At 34.3% G+C, this 20,022-nt stretch overlaps 1 long non-coding RNA gene across 1 annotated transcript; it reads left to right on the top strand.

The window, feature by feature from the left end:
* Positions 1–16,990: 16,990 nt before the first annotated feature.
* On the top strand, positions 16,991–18,953 carry LOC140162348 (uncharacterized). The gene is made up of 3 exons (XR_011860247.1): positions 16,991–17,071; positions 17,427–17,536; positions 18,863–18,953. It is a non-coding gene; the product is annotated as an uncharacterized lncRNA (long non-coding RNA).
* Positions 18,954–20,022: the final 1,069 nt, after the last annotated feature.

The raw sequence follows: 20,022 nt of genomic DNA, 5'->3' as shown, positions 1-20,022 counted from the left end.
TGCATGTTAAGGTGTAATAATACACAGTAAAATACCATGAATGACTCACGGGCGCAGCCAGGGCGAGTATTGGTTATGTGTAAATGTTGCCGCAAAGATGCATTAGTTTATTATCAAGCCTATTAATAGTTTTGGCTTATATTTTTCTCATAAAGGCAATTAATCAATGTAAATACAGTAGTTTAATATGTACTATATAAAACCTAACCACTGGATACGTCCAAAGTAAAGTTGTAGTTGAATCCTGTGTGTTATCTTTAATATGTAGACGTATTAAAGACCCGCTTTATTAAGTGTTTTATTATCTAAGGGTCGCATTACAGCATTGTAAGAACAATTGTTGTTGTTGTTGTTGTTGTTGTTGTTGTTTGTAGTGATGTTGTTGTTGTTGTGGTGATGGTGATGGTGGTGGTGGTGGTAGTAGTATAGTGGTAGTAGCCAGGGCCGGATTTACCATTGGACCAGATGGGCCTGGGGCGCTTCGCTCAAATTTACCTTTCAAATAGCAAAATGCATCTTCATTTTTGGCTGCAATAGTCTAAAGCCGAGTGTGTTTGCGCCCTTTACGAGCAAATGTTCTATTGAAATCAGAACACAATATGCACATACCTCTAAATTTTAATGCATCCGCCGCCACTGGCAAAACTTGGTGAGTTTGGGACCTCCAAATTTTGGACTAGCCTAGCCCCCTCCCCCAAACAAATGTAAATCCGGCCCTGGTAGTAGTGTGATAGTGTCATATTAGGCAGTCATAGCAGTAGTAGATGTAGAAAAAGAGGACAGGATGGATTAGTAAGTCAAATTCGTGTATTCATGGTATTTGGTGTGTTTTTCATCGATGTCAGTATTGTTGTTGTTGTTGTTGTTGTTGTTGTTGTTGTTGTTGTTGTTGTTGTTGTTGTCGTGTCTAGTTGTCGGCATATAAGTAGCAAGATGAAGTAATATATAACTAGTAAAAGACGGAGGGAAAGGGGGATGAAGAGAATGAGTTCTGAAAGGATAAATTGACGAAGTATAGTGGTATTTGGTGGTTTGGGTATTGAAGAAGTGTTGATACTGTAAGTTGTCGGTATAGTATTAAGAGGTGGACCAGAAGTAGTAGTAGGAGAAGGATGAGGAGGAGGAAAATAATGAGAAAATACCGTAAAACCTCGTCTACAAGCATACTAGAGTTTGATAAAAGCTAAATTATTCCAGGCGCCATGCATCGACAAAATTATAACATTATGCAGTTTGGTCAAATAACTTACCGATACAAGCATATACAAACAAGTATTGACATATTTACGGCGGTTTCGTATTAATTTAGCTTTCATCAAAACACCATTATGCTTGTAGACGATGTTTTACGGTAGATCAAGTGGTAGAAATTGATGTACTTGTCACGGATGAACAAATTGTTGATGTTGTGGTGATAGTGGTGTTGTTGTGGTAGTAGTGTTATTGTAATTCTACTTTTCTTTTTATTAAGGGATGGGGTATGAACGTTTGGACAGTATTTATTGTGGGACGTGGGACCTGGGACGTGGGACATTAGAGCACATCGAATTGAATTCTGAATACGAAAAATGTCCTTCGGATATCAAATAATTTTGATTTTTTTAAATTCGCAATGTAATACACATTTTATGGCAAATGATTAAAAATTGATATTTTTTATATTTAACAGTACTCGAAGTTAACTTTATAAATCTGATGATTTATACGTGTGTATGTATAAGTGTATGTAGGTGGGGTGAAAAGCCGACGATCAATTGAAAATTTTGACCTTTTGTATTGAAGATATGGATTTTTTCCCCAAAACACCAAAAAAATAGGTCTTTTTGGAAAAAAATCCATATCTTCAATATGAAAGGTCAAAATTTGCAATTGATCGTCGGCTTTTTCTCCCAGCTACATACATTTTAAGAATATATCATTAGATTTATAAAATTTACTTTGAGGACTGTTATATATCAAAAATGTGAAAAATATCAAAGTTTAATAATTTGTCATAAAATTTGTATTATATCGTGAATTTAAAAAAATGAAAATTATTTGATATCAGAAAGACATTCTGCGTATTCGGAATGCAATTCGATATGTCTGATGTGCTCTCATATACTGTCGAAACGTTTAAAACGCTCATTCCAGATCCCTTAATGTGGCTTATTTTCTTTTAAGAAATGGAAAACAGTGGAAAAGTTGAGAAAATAATTAGAAAAAAAAATCAAATTGATGTGCTTGTCACTGATGAACAGATTGTTGATGTTGTGGTGGAAGTGATAGTTTTTTTTCTTTGTATAGGTAGTATGTAGTATGTAGGAGAAGGAGAATTATGAGTTAGCAATGAGATAAGGAAGTGGAGAAAAAGATCAGTAGTGGTTGGTATGTTTGTTATGGTTCAGTGGTGTTTTTGTGGTAGTAGTGGTATTGAGAATTTATCAATGTGGCTTATTTTCTTTAAAAAAAATGGAAAACAAAATAGATTAATGAAAAAAGATTGAATCAATTCGAAAATATTTTAAAATATGACTATTTGTGAACTTTGACATGGTTACCTACTGGGCACCAATTACATTTTCTTTCTATACGTCTCTGACGTTCACATAAAAGCCAAAAATATTAGTCATACCCAACTGAAGAGTCAGACCCAAGTTCTATTTGACTAGTATATTATATCAGGGGTACACCCAAACTATCACCTGTGACATCATTCCAGAAACATCCCATTTACTAGTTTGTGGATATCAATGCAATGAAGGCATGAGTAAATAAGCTTAGTTTTACCAATGTTCGAACCGAGAACCTATATCTCATCAAGTTACTTTAGTTTAATACGTCTTCAAACATGGACGGGGTGACATCCTGACTGACACTGATATTAGTTCACATGTGTTATTGTCATGGCATGTATATAATTATATTGACGCACGGAGGCGCAGCCAAGTTATAAATATAAAATATATATTGGTAGTGATTGTCAAACATTCTATAAAATATTTAGGCTAAATTCTAGCATAAAAGCCGCAATTCAGGAAAAAAAAGACATACAGAAGTCCCTAAATAATGGACTATGGGTGAAATATTTTAATTCATGCTACGCCCTGATGTATGCAGGTGTATTATAGCAGTGCTACATTGCAGGATAAAACTAAATTCTTACCAAAATGTAAACTTAAATAAATAAAACACATACATGTCGAATAAATGATTGGAAAAACACATGAATTGAAATTCGGTGCTGTTGTTGTTTATACTGGGGTTATTAGTGATGGTAGAAGTTAGGTTGCAGTGATGGCAGCCAAAGCAGTAGCGATAGCAGTAGGGTGGCTGTTGCTGCTTATGTCGTTGTTATTGTTTTTGTTGTCGCTGCTATTTGTTATTATATTCTTGTTGCTGCGTTTAGTACTACAAGTATTTGTTTCAGCTACTGGGCTGCCTCATTAATTTCCTAGGGTCTCCGGAGTGTATTATAAACACGGTTGTTTCAGCTGTATTCAGTTTTAAGCGAAGTTGGACACTGATGGCGCTATTTCCCTTAAATCTTGTTTGCATCTTAAATGGGTGCAGACACTTCTATTATGGCATTAAAACATCATAAAAACGAGTAACATTATAAAGTCATATTCAGATTTCATTTGACAGCTTAACCATCGCGTATACGCGCGCGACGTCAAGCGTGTGCATTGGACCTTTTGCAAATAATACGCTCTGGACGGCTAGCAGTACGCTTAATTTGTAAAAGGGAATCTGAATAAGACTTTACCACGGAAATTTTATTTTAAATTAAAACTTATTTTCATCGTGAAGGGAATAACTCATATTATTGGGCTAAATTAAATCTAAATAGCGCCCTCAATGTGTACAGAAAATATACAGTTTATGGAATTAAAACTTCCATAAAAAGGCACAAAAAGATAAAACATTAATTTGATAAAGGTAAGGAAATGTCAGTTAAGGAGCTACAAATATATGCGTATATCAGTGTGATAGATGTTGGTACTGTGAAGGTCTAGAATTGAAAATTATGTAGTTTCTTGTAAGAAACATTAATAAATAATCACATCATGTCCCGTAGAGCTGGAGATTAATCAACCGATATCAACACGTGCCTCCATGTTCTATATGTTCTACCCATAACAATAAATAAACGGTTACTGTTGCTGAAACAGTAACCGTAGTAGTAGTTGTGTCAATGTTTTTCATAGTTATGGCCATTCAATATTTACGCCAGGAGAATGTGAGATTTGAAATAAAAACAATGGCATCATAAAATTCGCGTTCCCTCCTTGCGTTTTCTCACAAGTTTCAGATCCCACCATTTATTTCCCAATTGTTTAAACATTCTCCCGTCAACTTTTAAAAAATTCGGATTCTCCTCTCAAGACCCCCAACACTCTCACCCACCTCGAAAATATTGAACGGTTTGTTATGTGCATAAACAGGAATTTCATTTTGCAATCATTTTCATCTAGTACAATGAAATGAGAACACGTAAAAAGACACGTTAAAATATTAAAAACAAGAAAGTAATTAATAATAAGCAAGGTATCCGTCCTGGTAATATTTTTTGCATTTAATATAATTACATGTAAAGGGTGTAAATTTTAATTCATAACGTAACGAAATAAACTATTGCTTGCTTGCATTTTGTGTGTGATGTGTTTGACTCTTTCACTGCCTGATTCGTATTGACTCCCGAATGTTCAGTTGAAGCAACATACATCAATGTTGTAATCATTCCATAGCACCTATGATGATGATGATGATGATGATGATGATGATGATGATGATGATGATGATGATGATGATGATAATGATGATAATGTTGATGATAATGATGATGACAATGATGTTGGTTATGACAATGATGAAGATGATAATAATAATAAATAACGATGACGATGATTGTCATTATGATAATTTTGGAGACAATGGTAATGGTAATGTATTGGCTTAAAATAATGAATTATTATTAACAAAGCGTTGTCAAGGTAGCAAACAAACGAAGCAGACAATTAGCGTAACTTTTTCAGCTACACTCTGCACTTAACATATCATTAGATTTTTGCCGTCATGGTGAAATAGGAATAATGATCATTTCACCAGCAAAAACAAAAATCATAACAACAACATAGAATTCGACATTCTAGCGTCGTATCTAAAGGATGGTCAAAAGGTTTGCGAAGTTTACGATGGCTGGTAGATGGATGTGGACTATCCTGAGTGTTGTAGTTCAAGGATTGTGCCTTTTTCTGTATTTGTGTCAAACAGGTATGGGTAAGTGGATAATAATATAATTATAATAACAGCAAAATATCCGTGTGTCACAAAAATGATGGTAATTAGTCGATTTGCTATTTTTTTCTTTTTGTGAAGTTAAGTGTTCACTTATAATAAAAAACAATGCACGCATTTTGTTAATTCCATTATGGTGGCCAATTTGAAAATCCAAAATAGCCGCTAAGTCAACATATAATTTCTAGTATTCATGTATACATGTGTTTTAAGGATGGAGATTTCAACCATATGCCTATATTTGAATTTGAATTCTACTAAAAATTCAATTTATTTTTGCAAACAATGACTAAATTAAGGTGCGTAACCAACCCTGTACATCCGAGGGGTAAAGGCTCGTTCTCCGGAAAATAAATTGTTTATTTAGTTGACATCTGTTATAATAACGAGTTTAACTTTTTATATTTAATTTCCTTGAACATAGTTATTCTGAATAAGTTTAAGGATACCTTCTGCTCATCTATCATTGAATAATACTCAATTAACATGATTAATAGCAATAATATGCGATTTACATAAAGAATAATTTCTTATATTAAATGTTAGATTTTACTAATCTTATTGTCCCTTTTAATTTCGAGCCAAACAGATGAGGTAAAACATTATTATAATGTTAAATTCTAGACCTGAATAATACCAACAGCTATCACACTAATAAACTGTATAATGCATATATTTTGTAGCAATTTTTAACATAGATTTTTGTTTTCCGTTTTGTTTCTATATCAAATAATTCACCTTTTTCTGCTTTTTTGTGGTAATTTTAAATCTGTAAACTGTACACTTATGTGCAAATTGAGGGCGTTATTTACATATATTTTTTATTTAAATTAGCCAAATAATATGAGTTACATCTCGTGATAAAAAGTTTTTTAAAAATTCCCTTGTGGTTTGTTAGTCTATTTGCTGATGTTCTAATACATTTACTATTTTACAAGTGTCTACCCTTTGTAAAGATGCAAACAAGATTTTAGATAAATAGCGCCATCATTGTTATTTTCTTTAAAATGACTCAGTTTTACATGCAATCAAACAATCGTGATTGATACATGTACACATCATCATGTAGCCATCATTCGGTCGGTGAACTCGGAATAAAACCTCCAGATTTAATATGAAAATGTTACTGTAATTAAAGCACTTCAGACTTAGTTTTTTACGTGGTATTTTATACACCATTGGGCATTACAATCATGCAAAAAGTAGAAATTAAAGAAAAAATTAGGGCGTCGTTTTGGATCAAATCACATAATGGTGTGGCTTTATAAGACCTAGCCTTAAAAACCTCACGCAGAAAACACAATTTATTGTATCCTAATTGTTTATTCGTTCATGAGTTTGTGATACTCCTTTTGGCTTTCCATACTAATAATGTTGGTTTAGATGGTTACATTTTAGTCTGTATGTTGTGTTTACTACACCTTTAATACCCTCTATAAGTACTATAACTCTGCCAAAATTATGACAACTTTAATATAATTTGCACGACGGTAGTGCATGCGAATTTAAATCGATTCACTAGGGATGCTACTCTGCAACTGTTAGACAACATTTCTACATTGTCTGTGTATATCTCAACGTTTTTATGTGATGAATGTTAAAAGTGTATTTTAGCCTAAATCAACCAAAATGCATTGAACTGGACATTTATTTAATTATTATATCATAGACTGATTATATATAGTCGTTTTATTAAGGCCTGGGGTATGAACGTTTGGACAGTATTTATTGTGGGACATTCATCAGACATATCGAATTGGATTTTGAATACGAAGAATGTCCTTCTGATAACAAATAATTTTCATTTTTTGAAATTCGCAATGTAATACACATTTTATGGCAAATGATTAAAAATTGATATTTTTGATATTTAACTGTACTCGAAGTAAACTTTATAAATCTGATGATTTATACTTAAAGTGTATGTAGGTGGGATGAAAAGCCGACGATCAATTGAAAATTTTGACCTTTCGTATTGAAGATATGAATATTTTTACCAAAAAACCAAAAAAAATAGGTCTTTTTGGGGAAAAAATCCATATTTTCAATATGAAAGGTCAAAATTTTCAATTGATCGTTGGCTCTGCTCCCAGCTACATACACTTTAAGAATATATCATTAGATTTATAAAATTTACTTCGAGGACTGTTATATATAAAAAATGTGAAAAATATCAAATTCTAATAATTTGTCATAAAATTTGTATTATATCGCGAATTTCAAAAATAAAAATTATTTGATATCAGAAAGACATTCTTCGTATTCATAATGCAATTCGATATGTCTGATGTGCTCTCATGTTCCACAAAAAATACTGTCTAACCGCTCAAAACGCTCATTCCAGATCCCTTAAAATCCTACCAACCGCATTTTCTGGCAAACATAACAAAGATATCCAGCAATCAAACATTTGAATTCGATGGACGTTTTGCAAAAGCTATTCTAATAGTGAAAAGATGGCGGAATGTTGTTTCTTGTATATCCATGTTATTATGTTGTTCCCTATATTTAAATAAATAAATACATACATTTAACTAATTAATTAGGTAATTAATTACTCATCGTCAGAAAATCACAAAGTGGATTTTTTTTCTGTAAAACTGTATCATGAAATTGCATGCGGGTGTTGTTGTTGTTTTGTTTGTTTGATTATTTTTAACGATAATAACAAATAATGTGTAATTTATTATTTTAAACTTTTGATCTCAACAAGGATTAAACGCACCTCAAAAACACCACATTTGTCAGGTGTTGTTGTTGTTGTTGTTGTTGTTGTTGTGTATGACTAATTTGTCATAATCACCGGCTTCTGTCTGATCTTTTTTGTATATTCTTACGATTTTCTTAATCTAAATCAATATATTATTGAACAATAACACTTTGGTGTTTTGCAAACATTCATTCTACAAATCATATTCTTTGAAAACTTACTTGATTTAATGTTGTTAATGAGTTATGTACGTTTTACAAAATGATCCACAACAGTATAATATGTGATATTTGAATTCTTCTACAAGCTCGCTATGAAATAATCAATGCAATTTTTGCCAAAGCTCACTACCATTCGCAAAATACTGTGAACTACCAGATCGCAACAATTTATAATAGTTGCTAACCTTAAATGGTTATATGTACAATTTTAATATTGTTAACACTTATTTGCTGGTTATTTCGTAGAGATATCCCTTCAGAATAAAACAACAACTCAATCAAGCATAGCGCATGGTGGCAGACCAGAGAAAGCTGTAGATGGCGATACAGGCGGCAGATATTATCGCGACAACTCGTGCACACACACAGGTGAGTAGGCCTATTGTAAAATATTTGTCACGATGTTATCACACTTTTTAAATGAACTCAGAACAAGGACATCAAGGGCATATACCTAAGCTTTCATAAATAGTTAGAAGTCTGATTTACATTTCACTATATCACAGTTGATGATAATTCGTCAAATACCGTGGACTTAGTTGACAAATTATAAATTCTTCATTCAAAAAATAATCTGTTTTCTTAAATTCATTTCAAAATGATTTTCAGCACTTAAAATCACATTTGATTGAAACAAATGACAAATAACATGACGATATATTTTGACAAATTAGTTATTTAATTCGTCATTCATTAACTTTTCATTAAAATGAATTCTAATTAATCAGAAAAATAATTGTTGGACATTTTAAAACTTATTCACACTAGCAAATTGAAAACGCACCCAGAAATTTTCGTGACTCATTCGAGTACACCGTTTCACTTCCCCACTCTCTGATTCCATCTTTGATCTTTGTCCAGTATATTGACCTCCTTGCGATCAAAAGTATGTTTGTGATCTTGCATATGAACACCGACAGGGATGATTCTGACATGCGTTTGCTTAACGGTTTTATCAGACTCCCATGAGGAGTGACACAGGTCAAAAACGTCACCTAGGCGCTATGAAAGATAGCCACATGAGTCATTCAGTGGTTGACAGCAGCTTAGGGACAAAATAGTGAAGGGGTACATTAAAGCATCAGACACAAGAAATAAGATACTTATGCACTCTACTGGTAATAGATGGTGCACCGTTTTCAGATATGTCTCAGACTACTCCATCTGGCAGGCTATTCCAAACATTAACAGTAGATATGGTGCTAGAAACTGGTACTTGTGAGCGCATGGAAAGAGCAAACTGGAGCTGGTAGCTCTTCTGACTACAAATGGGTTTGGTAGCAGTGACTTTAGATCCAGTGAGCACATACTGGTATGCATTTTGTAGAGGTCCGTTGCTACAGCCACTTGACGTATTTGATGGTGAGATGTGATGTGATTGCTTCCTCTTCGCTCATGCAATGATTCGAAGGACCTTCCTCTGGATATAGTATGATAATCACAGAGTTGTGACGCTGGCACTCATCCAAGCTCTGCCCCTGCCATCAAGTTTATTTGCAACTCTCCTCAGAGCCCCCAGCTTCTCTGTCCTGCTCTGGATTAGACGTTGGAGGTGTGCTTTCTCCAGGTTTCCTTGCTGTCGACTATGACTCTCGGGATCTCCAGTTCCTCCTTCGCAACCAGGCTGGTGGTTCCAAACAGAAGATCTAGCTTGGTTTGATTCCCCTTTCTCAATATTGTCACCTTCCATCTCATCTGTCTGTTCAGATCCATATTTTCTGCAGGTCTCTGTTCAGGATTGTCTCTAGATCTATAGATGTAATCTCATCAAACTAAATGGAATCATCTCCATATAGGTAGAGTTGGATTTCTCCTCGAATGACTCCATACTATAATTAGACCACATGAGAACCCATCGCGTCACTTTGTATGTAAAAGTTTCAAGGGTCCGACTATTATGAAGTATTAGACTTTAGATGTTGGTGTAGACTATAGAAACAATGACTGGCAATACATCCTGCTTGTGCACTAACATTATAGCTGTCGCAGGTCACAGTATGTCATTGTTGAAGGCATTAGCGATGCATGATTTGTACTTGAATGTTGAACTAACATTAAAGTGTACCTTGGAAGCTGGACGTATTATGTGAACCAGATATTTCAGTGAAACTAGGAATGTCCGCTCTTTGTTTGGTTCAATTTTTATGGGTCACGCGGGCCCGTACCGTAGGAAATTTGTGGGTCTGCGCCTACTTTCACGGGTATTAGACAAAAGGACGCGCCTTATTTCAAACGCTGTTTGTTTGTAGCATTTCTCTTTATTTTGAGATTGTTTACATTGACACGTCCTATTTGGTCTTCATTTAAAACAAAGTTAGTATACCATGTGATCATGTGATAGAGAGCTATTATGTCCTTTGGTGGTTGCAGTGAGAAGTTTGACACTGGTATTATTTATTCTCTACCTTGGGCTCTATGTGGGATGTCATGTGAGTGATGGTCTGAACCTGTTCTGATGAGAGCCCTGTGCTAGCTACATGGTGTGATGGGATGACTACGCTACCGAGTGTGTATGGTGAAACTTTGATGGTTCTTCCAACAATACCAGTGTTAAATCTTTTCAAAGCAACATTTCCCAACTTGAGTCTTGACAGGGTGATTCCCACTGTGATCTGGAACCTGATTCAGCATGATGTCAGATGACAGGCTACCTGTGTGATGGTGTACCAAGCTGATGAACATCTGTGGGACTGTGGTAACCTGCAGAAGAAGACTATACGAAGATTCAGTTAATTCAGCATGTAAAATTTGTAAATTCACACATCCAAAATCTAGCAAATAATTTTGAACACAAATTGTAATTATTAAAACACGGTCCCTATATTTCCACCCTCATGCTCAGATAGGTCGCGCCTTTTACATACAGATGGCATTGATTGACTGTTGTATTGTGGTAACAGGCTTGTCGCTTCTGTTTTAGCATAGAACATTGAAACCTTAATTTGTGCAAACACCCAATGTAATCTTGACCAAATTCATACTTTAGCAACACCTGTCTGATATCATACAATACCCAAAGCTTTTCTCAACATGAACAGATTTTTACAAGACCTCTTCACTTATCAAACATAAAGAAATTTTACAGTACAAACCATATTATACTCGTAGTAACAAACTAGTATATTATTTTGAGAATTTTGTCTACTTTCTGACAACACTGCTTCTTGAAATGCAATATAGCAAACTTTTCTCATAAGGAATAAATGAATGTAAGACCCATTTACCATAAGGACATGGAGAGATACAAGAAACTTGAATCATGGCAGTATATCATGGTTTGTAAAAACCTCATTTTTTAAATTCTCCCAAATGCATCTGGCAACACTGCTTTTTAATATACAATATAACACGTTTTTGAAATGAGTGAACCTAAGATCCATTTTTTCATAAGGATACCGAGAGACAGATTAATCTTTAATAAGAAAATAATATTCTTCTCTGTAGCTGTTCTTATCAGATGTCAGTGGGGTCAAGTCACCGTCAACACCTCCTATAAGACTAACATCCTAAAAATGGGCATTTTAAAACAATACAGACCCGAGCTACCGATGCCATCAAATAAAGTTGCAAATTGCATTACATAATTTAATACAGATAAGAATGCCGTTGGGGTTGCGTGGTGGAAGGTGGATATGGGAGGACAGGAATGTGTAGAAACGGTCCAAATCTTCAACAGAGAAGATTGCTGTAGTGAGTATTGGTCTTAATTTGGGTGTTTCTATGTATAAAGCACGTGATGTTTCCTACATTACATCACCAATACACCAGCTTTTCATTGTAAAGCGCTGTGTACTTTTGAAAAGTATTTTCCGTACATGCAACACAAAGGGCACGATGCTTGATGGGTGTTCGTGTTCTGTACCGCACAATGCAGGTAGAAATCAGCTTTAAACCCTATAAGTATGGAATGAATAATGTATAATGAAAACATTCATCTTTTTGATTCTTCATCTTAGAGCAACGTTTAAAGAGTGCCGTTGTTCGTGTTGGAAACATTGAAGACTACAACATGAATGCGGAATGCGGGGTAGTAACACAAACAATGATTGATGCTGGTCAAAAAATCGAAATAGGCTGTAACCTTACGGGACAATACATTAGTATTTCCCTTCAACATACTGGCAATCAGAGTCTGACCCTTTGTGAAGTGAAAGCATACAGAGGATACTGTATACCGGGTAAGCCGTGTTATTTTAATATGTTGACCATTTTTGTTTTGTTTTTGTATTCTATTTTGGGACTGAATTCGACCCATACGTTTTCCTTTTAGCAGCTTTGGTAATATCTCCCTTGAAGTTGACGCTGAAGCCGTTTATTCGTTTATTCAGTAGATGATTTACAGACAACTGACGCGCTAAGCACTTACCAGACGACTACGCAGATAAACCAAGCAACCACACCACAGTTTAGTTGTGTTGAAAGTGAAATTGTACCTGCGAAAATTGGAGAACTATTTGAAAACGAGGTATTTATATTAGAGACATTGCGATTTCCAAACGTAGACATCGGACGTACGTTGATCTATTCAAAACCACTCTCCTGCATCGAAGCGAGGTCACGTATTTAGAAGATTTTGAAGATATTCCACGTGCAAAATCGACGTAGATACATCGTTGAAAATGCACAAAATTTGTCCATATCACAATATGTTAAAGACAGTCAAAGATAATGAACATACGAAGGAACGTCTAATTATTATTATGATCCTTTTTGTTTGTAACAAATCATTATAATAAAGGTACAGCGATATGTTAAAAATGGACTAAATTTAAACGCAATATTCATACGCATAGATTGCCCATTGAATGTGTGTGATACTTTGCGTACAAAAAATGACATTGCGATTTCCCATTTTGGATTCCAACGTAGAATAAAACGCAGATGCTACGTTGAAATATGCTGATTTTACCTCATATCTAAGTCCATGCAACGCGTCCAATTTTCAGGACGAAAAAGTCTCATTTTGAAAGTAAAGTTATGATGTATGGATGTAGTGATCTTTAATCTACCAAAATATATGTTTTGGGGCAACTATAAACTTTGGGGAGCACAAAAAAATAACAATTAAGTTTAATCAGCATGTAGGTCAAAATTTTAGTCAAAATCAAAAGCGGCTTGTTTGAATTAGGCAGAGACTCAGCTTGCTGTTATTTTTTCAATCACTATGCCCTCTATCGACCTAGATTAGATTAGATCAAATATTATAGTCTTCATTCCTGCTGACTTGTTCTCCTTCGTGACGAATGAGCACAATCCGGTTTGGAACCGAGACTAGCAATATTTAACACCGTATTAACGTACGTAAAAACGTACGTGAAAACGTACGTTCTACGTCCTGCGTTTGGAACATCGCAATCTCACTAATAGTTTTAAAAATACTTTGAATATATTTAAAGGCGTGACCGGACAGACAAAGTGCAACTGTGACGTAGAAAATATTTAAAATATAAATCAGGAAGATGAGTCATTATTGTGTAATGCACGTTTTAAAGTAAGTCGTGGTAAGAAGGTGAAAAATAGTCCAAACTGTTGTCCATACTAAGGTTTATGTATTACCCGTACTATTAACGTTGCACACGCTGATTTAATATTGGAATGCTTTTGTTTTCCTATGTTTTTTTTCGAACATAATGTATCGGGTAATTCTGCAGGACGTAGATGATATCTTCTGCTTGTGGGAAATGATCAATTCCAATTTTCTTCACCTTGAACAGATTATCGCGGGAATGCAACACAAATACATTGGTAAATCTGTATTTTTCCAAATGACATGAACGTACCGTATCGTATAAAATCCTATTTGAAAAGCAAACTATTATTTTGATATAAGTATATTCTTAAAATACCTTAAAGAAATCATAAAAAACAATTACTAAATAAAATGACATCAGCATATCTATAATGTTAATTTCACGGAGTCAATCAGAGATATGTTTCGCTGATCGGTTTCTCTAATAAATGTTTCTCTAATATGTTTCTCTGGTCGGTAAAATGACATCAATGCATAACTATAATCTTAATTTCTCGCGCCCTTTTAAGCGGTTTCTCGGAGTCAATCAGGGAAAACATATTTTTTTACTTTAACCAACGATTGACATACCAATTACTTCAAATGTTGATTTTACAGATACGGAGATATTCGAAGCTCGTGATCTACAAAGGGATTCCTGGACTGTTGTGCTTAATGACGAATCTTACGACTTTCAAATAATATTCCCTACAGATGCGTGGACAGATACAGAAGGTATACAGTTGAATCATTACTACTTTATAACATTAATTAAATTGTTCTCGGCAAATGTGTAATAATGGCTCTCATTGTTGTAAAAAAGATCACATTATACAGTGTACATTGGGGCGAAGGAAATACGTACCGCAGTGTATGGTACACAGTTCTGGTACATGAGGCTCCATCATTTGCAACCAGTTCGGGTATTGGCTTGGTGAAAATTCAACGTTTAATAAACAAAATAGATAAGTTCAAACTTTCGTTTCCCTTATTACATTTAAAATTGGGTGTGTGAAACATTAGCATGTCCAGGTATTCTTAGTGAACGGCAAGCCGTCGATATACACAGGCCTAAGCCTGATGGTCCAAAGGCCTGAAGATTATTTAGGAATTATGTTCCTTGAGACAAAATCAAGGTATTTGGTCGTGGATGAAGTCGTGGAGGAAATACACCGATTCTACTATCCACCAAGACAGCAACGCTGGGATGTTACTACCTGGTGATGGTACAATGTAAATATGTCATGTCGGGGGGAATATTTTGATTACTTTCTGTTCCTTTTCCTGGAAGGATATGCCTTGGTAACATCTGTATTCAAATTTGATATCGAAACCCAAGCAAACACCAGCACTGTAATTGGAAGCCGAGTTATGTCAATGAATATGTTCAATAGCAACAACCAGATAGTATCCTACAACACGACGGAGATATTCAATGTAACCTTCAGCCTTCTAAAGGTATGTTGTAAACATAGACTACTACGGAGACTTAGACGCTTAGAACCTAGAGCATACCTTGCAGCTGATGTAATATTTGGTAATTTTGTAGCCCCTATTGTATTATGACTATTTTAACAATAATTAGGGCAAAATATAGAGTAAAGCAATTATCCTTACTAAGTCCATTTGAGTTGACGTTCTTATGTAGCCAATAGTGAACCTAGAAATGTTCTTTTTTTTCATTGATGTTATTTTTATTTTGGTCAAATATCCAAGATGGACGCCTGACGCAATCTGAAAATAAGAACCCTTTCGAACTATTTCCCCTAGAATGATGTTTATATAATACCTTTATCAAAGGGTTGTTTTTTTATCAAAACCATTGAATTTCTTTCCAAGATCCTATCAAATTTCCCTGCTCATATGTTCTTTGTTCAAATTATATCCAGTTAGATTGCGTCTTCAGAGTAATTAAGGGAAAACGCAGACGATTTGAAACAATTACTAAAATATTTTAAGAATATTGCTATATCCAGATCATTGCAGCGAATGATGTAGATCCGATATTATGTTATTATAATGTAGCGTTGTCAATAGTTTCTATTCATCACTAAGAGGTAATTTTGTTGCTTTGGATGGTTACCATGTAAAACTTTAATTATACTAATTGCCCTGTCGTCTAGGTATATTGTTTTATTGTAGTGTGATGCATAAAGCTTGGGAATATTTCTTTCGTCTTTCACCGGTGGAAATTTAAAATGAGATTTCATTCAAAAACAACGAGCATGGGGTAAAACTATTAGAATTTAAAATCCTGATTAAACTCTCATTTCCAACAATGTGACAGGTTGCTTGCAGGTTCATTAGTATTTCTCATATTCATTTGGATGATAAAGCATGCCCACAGGGTTGACAGTTTCATGCAAACTTGTCACATAACTACTTGTATAAAGGCTTAGTATACGTAATTGCATTTATTCACAAGACATTACATAAATGAAATCATAATTTATATTTTAGTAATGTTATGACTGAGTATTGAATCAGTATGCACTGTAAGATGATCACCAATATTTAAGTTGATTTTATGTTATTATATAGAATGTGACACGTGACCGTGAGCCTTCTTGCCAGTATTTGACTCCAACCAGGTGAGTTTGGATCATAGATAGAATGACTCTTGCTATTATATACTGGACAACATGACTTGTAGAAACTCTCATTTGTTTCTAATACATAATATCGAATGCAGAGTATTGGGCATATACCGTAGAATTCCGTCTAGAAGCATATATGCCTCTAAACGGGTTTTTTTTTAACGAAAGATATGAAAGGCCAATACCCTTCTCAAAAACATTGCAATAGATTGGTCTTACAAATATACATGTCTGTACAGCCGCCTTTATCAGTAATATAGTTGTTCAAACTCCAAATAACGTTTTTGTTGAGAGTGTCTGCCTCTTGTCTCTTGTGTCAAAAAAACCTCGTTTAGAGGCATATATATGCTTGTAGACGGAATTTTACGGTATAGTAAATAACAGGATTTGCATAGTGGGTATAATGTGAAACCAAATTTCAACCCCAAAAACATGCAGTAAGATAAGGAGTAGGGTAGGCATATTTTCAAACTTTAACTAAGGGGAACGAATATATAAATGGGGAAGTGCGGACATGGTCTTCGCTAAAGAAATAAGTGACTAATGGCGCCATAACATAACTAATTTCCATGATTATAGATAAACAATCCCCAGTAGTACTTTTATTCATTAATATTATTTGAAAGGCCATTATTATATCCCTCGCAGAGAATGGTCTACCGACGGATGTAATGTTACCAGTAAAAATAACAGTCACGTGACATGCAGCTGTAATCATATGACTAGTTTTGCAGTGTTGATGCAGGTCGTTGAGGTAAGATGCGTGTTTTTTTAAATACCTGAATCGAAATGATTACCTCTATCCCAATTCATATCCACAACGGCTTTAATAACCTGAACATTTTACTTTATTTCAATAATAATAATAATAATAATAATAATAAAAATAATAATAATAATAAAAATCAAAATAATAATAATAATAATAATAATAATAATAATAATAATAATAATAATAATAATAATAATAATGATGATGATGTACAGGTAATGTATTGTATTTGTGTTATGTTCCTTGTTAATATACAAAGCAATAGAATTGCTAGACGATATTACATGTTTTGATAATAAATGACAATGATATTTTTCGTCTTTTCTTTTACTTTTAGTTTGACATCCCGATCGTTCACGAGCAGACGCTGGATTACATCACATACATCGCTATTTCTATATCCGTTCTGTGTCTCATTGCTACGATCGTTTTATTCATAATTTCCAAGTACGTTTTACTTTTACTATTTTACTGTTGCTATTATGATAAAAATATCCCGGGAAAAATATTAGATTTCTTTAACAGAGAATAAGCCATACATGAAACTGCTTGACTTTGTAATCTCTTTTTAAACATTTTAACTGTGCTAATTAAAGATTGTTCGAGGAAACTTGTGAGAGTTGCAATAAACTGGAACATGTAGTTAAGTCAAATGGTTAAAGGTTTATTTTGGACATGGCACTCATATCACTTTTATCAAAGTACAAACATCATGCCCTTACAAAGAGTGGGATATTTAGAAGTATTGTGTGTTATTCTCATGTTTTGTTGTTGTTGTTTTTGTTTGTTTGTTGTTGTTGTTGTTGTTGTTGTTTTTGTTACATATTAGTATCCATCATTGTAAAGCAATAACTACAGCCTGTCTCAAAAAATTGTGCAAGTAAAAAGCGCCCTCTATAGTAATTAGAAAATACCGTTGTGACATAATGCTTACAATGCTTACATCAACGTCAAAGGCGTAGTCTTAGCTCTCCAATGCCGTGTGTTCTGTTCAATTTGCTTGTTTTAATCTCGCGATATATTTAGTTAACAACAAAAGGGTAAAATCACAATTGTGCCACTTTTACCAGGGAAGATCAAGAGGACTGTACATGTAAATCAATGATAGCATCAAGTTTATCAAGACTTCCTTCGTGAAATCAAAAGAATATATAAATTATACAACAATAAAATAATTTTTACTGTTTTTATTGTTTTATCATGATACAGGCATTATATGATTCTCTTTTTCCACTTAAAACAGATTAAGAGAGAAATAGATATTTCACATTCTACTGTAAAATTAAAATTCACGTGCATGTCAATGATTTTATCATGGTAAAGGCTGTTTTCTTTGTCATTCAACATGTTAAAAGACAAACAAATATTACAAACTTATCTAGGTTAATGAACACGTATTACTTGTTGAGAACGAAATTAGACAAAATAATGCATGTGTGCTGATGTTGATGCCTTTTATGCACGAGCCCCGAAGGGGGGAGTGCATTAGACGCGTCAACATCAGCTATCATTGATTTGCATGTATAGCCCTCTTCCCTAGTAAAAGTGGAACAAATTTGATTTTACCATTTCGTTGTTAACTAAACATATCTCGAGATTAAAACAAGCAAATTGAACAGAACAAACGGCATTGGAGAGCTAAGACTGCGCCTTTGACGTTGATGTAAGCATCATGTCACAACGGTATTTTCTAATTGCCATAGAGGGCGCTTTTTACTTGCACAATTTTTTTTGAGACAGGCTGTATGTGTACCTACTCTCTTTCCTTCATAGGTCATACAAGAAGACACGTACAGCAATACATATCAACCTGGCGGCTTCTCTACTTCTTGCTCAGCTTTTGTTTATCACCGGTACTACCGCCAAAAACAAGGTATATATTAACGTAAATGATATCTTAACCCTAGAACTACGAGGGGGGGGGGGGGGGGGTTCCACCCCTACGTTTGTTTATCCGTCACAAAAAAACGCACGTGTTTACGCCCAAATGACTTTGGGCCAGAGTAATGGAAGACACATTCGTTCACGCCCGAATTTGACATTTCTTGATATTTATCAACACTAAGATGTATTCTTTCACTTGAAACTTATAAAATACAACTTGCTAATATTTACTCGTATTTTTGTTTGACTCTTTTCAACTCTAAAAAGTCACATGGCTCAAGACAGCTTAGTAAATTGGTGGGAAATAATGAGCGAATGCGAAATATTTTGATTAGGCGCGCGATTCGCTAAGCGTGACGCGGCGCAACTCTGCGCGTATGTCCAACGCAGTCTAGGCGCATTCGGTTTGTTGTTCACGCCAGCAAATGTGGTGTAAACAAAACAAAAATTTGCAGTGAAAATGCCATTTAGATTTTTTAATTATTTTGAATTTTGGCGCACTGAAAGCAGACATTATAGATTTATTGGTGCAAAAAGATGCATATTTAGACCATGCACCAGATACAGCTTTTACAAGCGTGAAAGTCTTACCGTTTTAAAATATAAGGACGTTTTGTGCATAATTTTGACATTTTTTTACTAAAACGTCGATTTCTCAGAGTTCACTTTTGACAATATTGCACGATTTTTGTGACAAGATAACTCGAAAAATATGCAAGCAAAAGGTAAACTTTTTGTACTATCGTTTAGAGTACATCAAAACCTAGGGAAGGTTTTCTCATTTTTCAAAATATTTGTTTTAAACAAAAATATACACCATTCTGTGCAATTTCTAGCTTAATAGAGTGACAAAATTGCGAAAAAAGAGACGAATTTCAACAAAATAAAAAACCTTTCCTAAGTTCATGTCTCTTCTTTATTAAAAGCTAACTGATTTTTTGTTGTCACAAAAAAATTGGGGTAAAAAAGTAAATTTTTGTGATTTTTTCAAAAACTCAAGATTTTTGAACAAATCTGACGTCACCATGGGATTCCTTGACTCATTTCCT

This window comes from Amphiura filiformis, chromosome 10 (assembly GCF_039555335.1).
Source record: "Amphiura filiformis chromosome 10, Afil_fr2py, whole genome shotgun sequence".
NCBI classification, from domain to species: Eukaryota; Metazoa; Echinodermata; class Ophiuroidea; order Amphilepidida; family Amphiuridae; genus Amphiura; species Amphiura filiformis.
The sequence above is the reverse complement of the archived record's forward strand: the minus strand, read 5'-3'. Positions and strand labels throughout refer to the sequence as shown.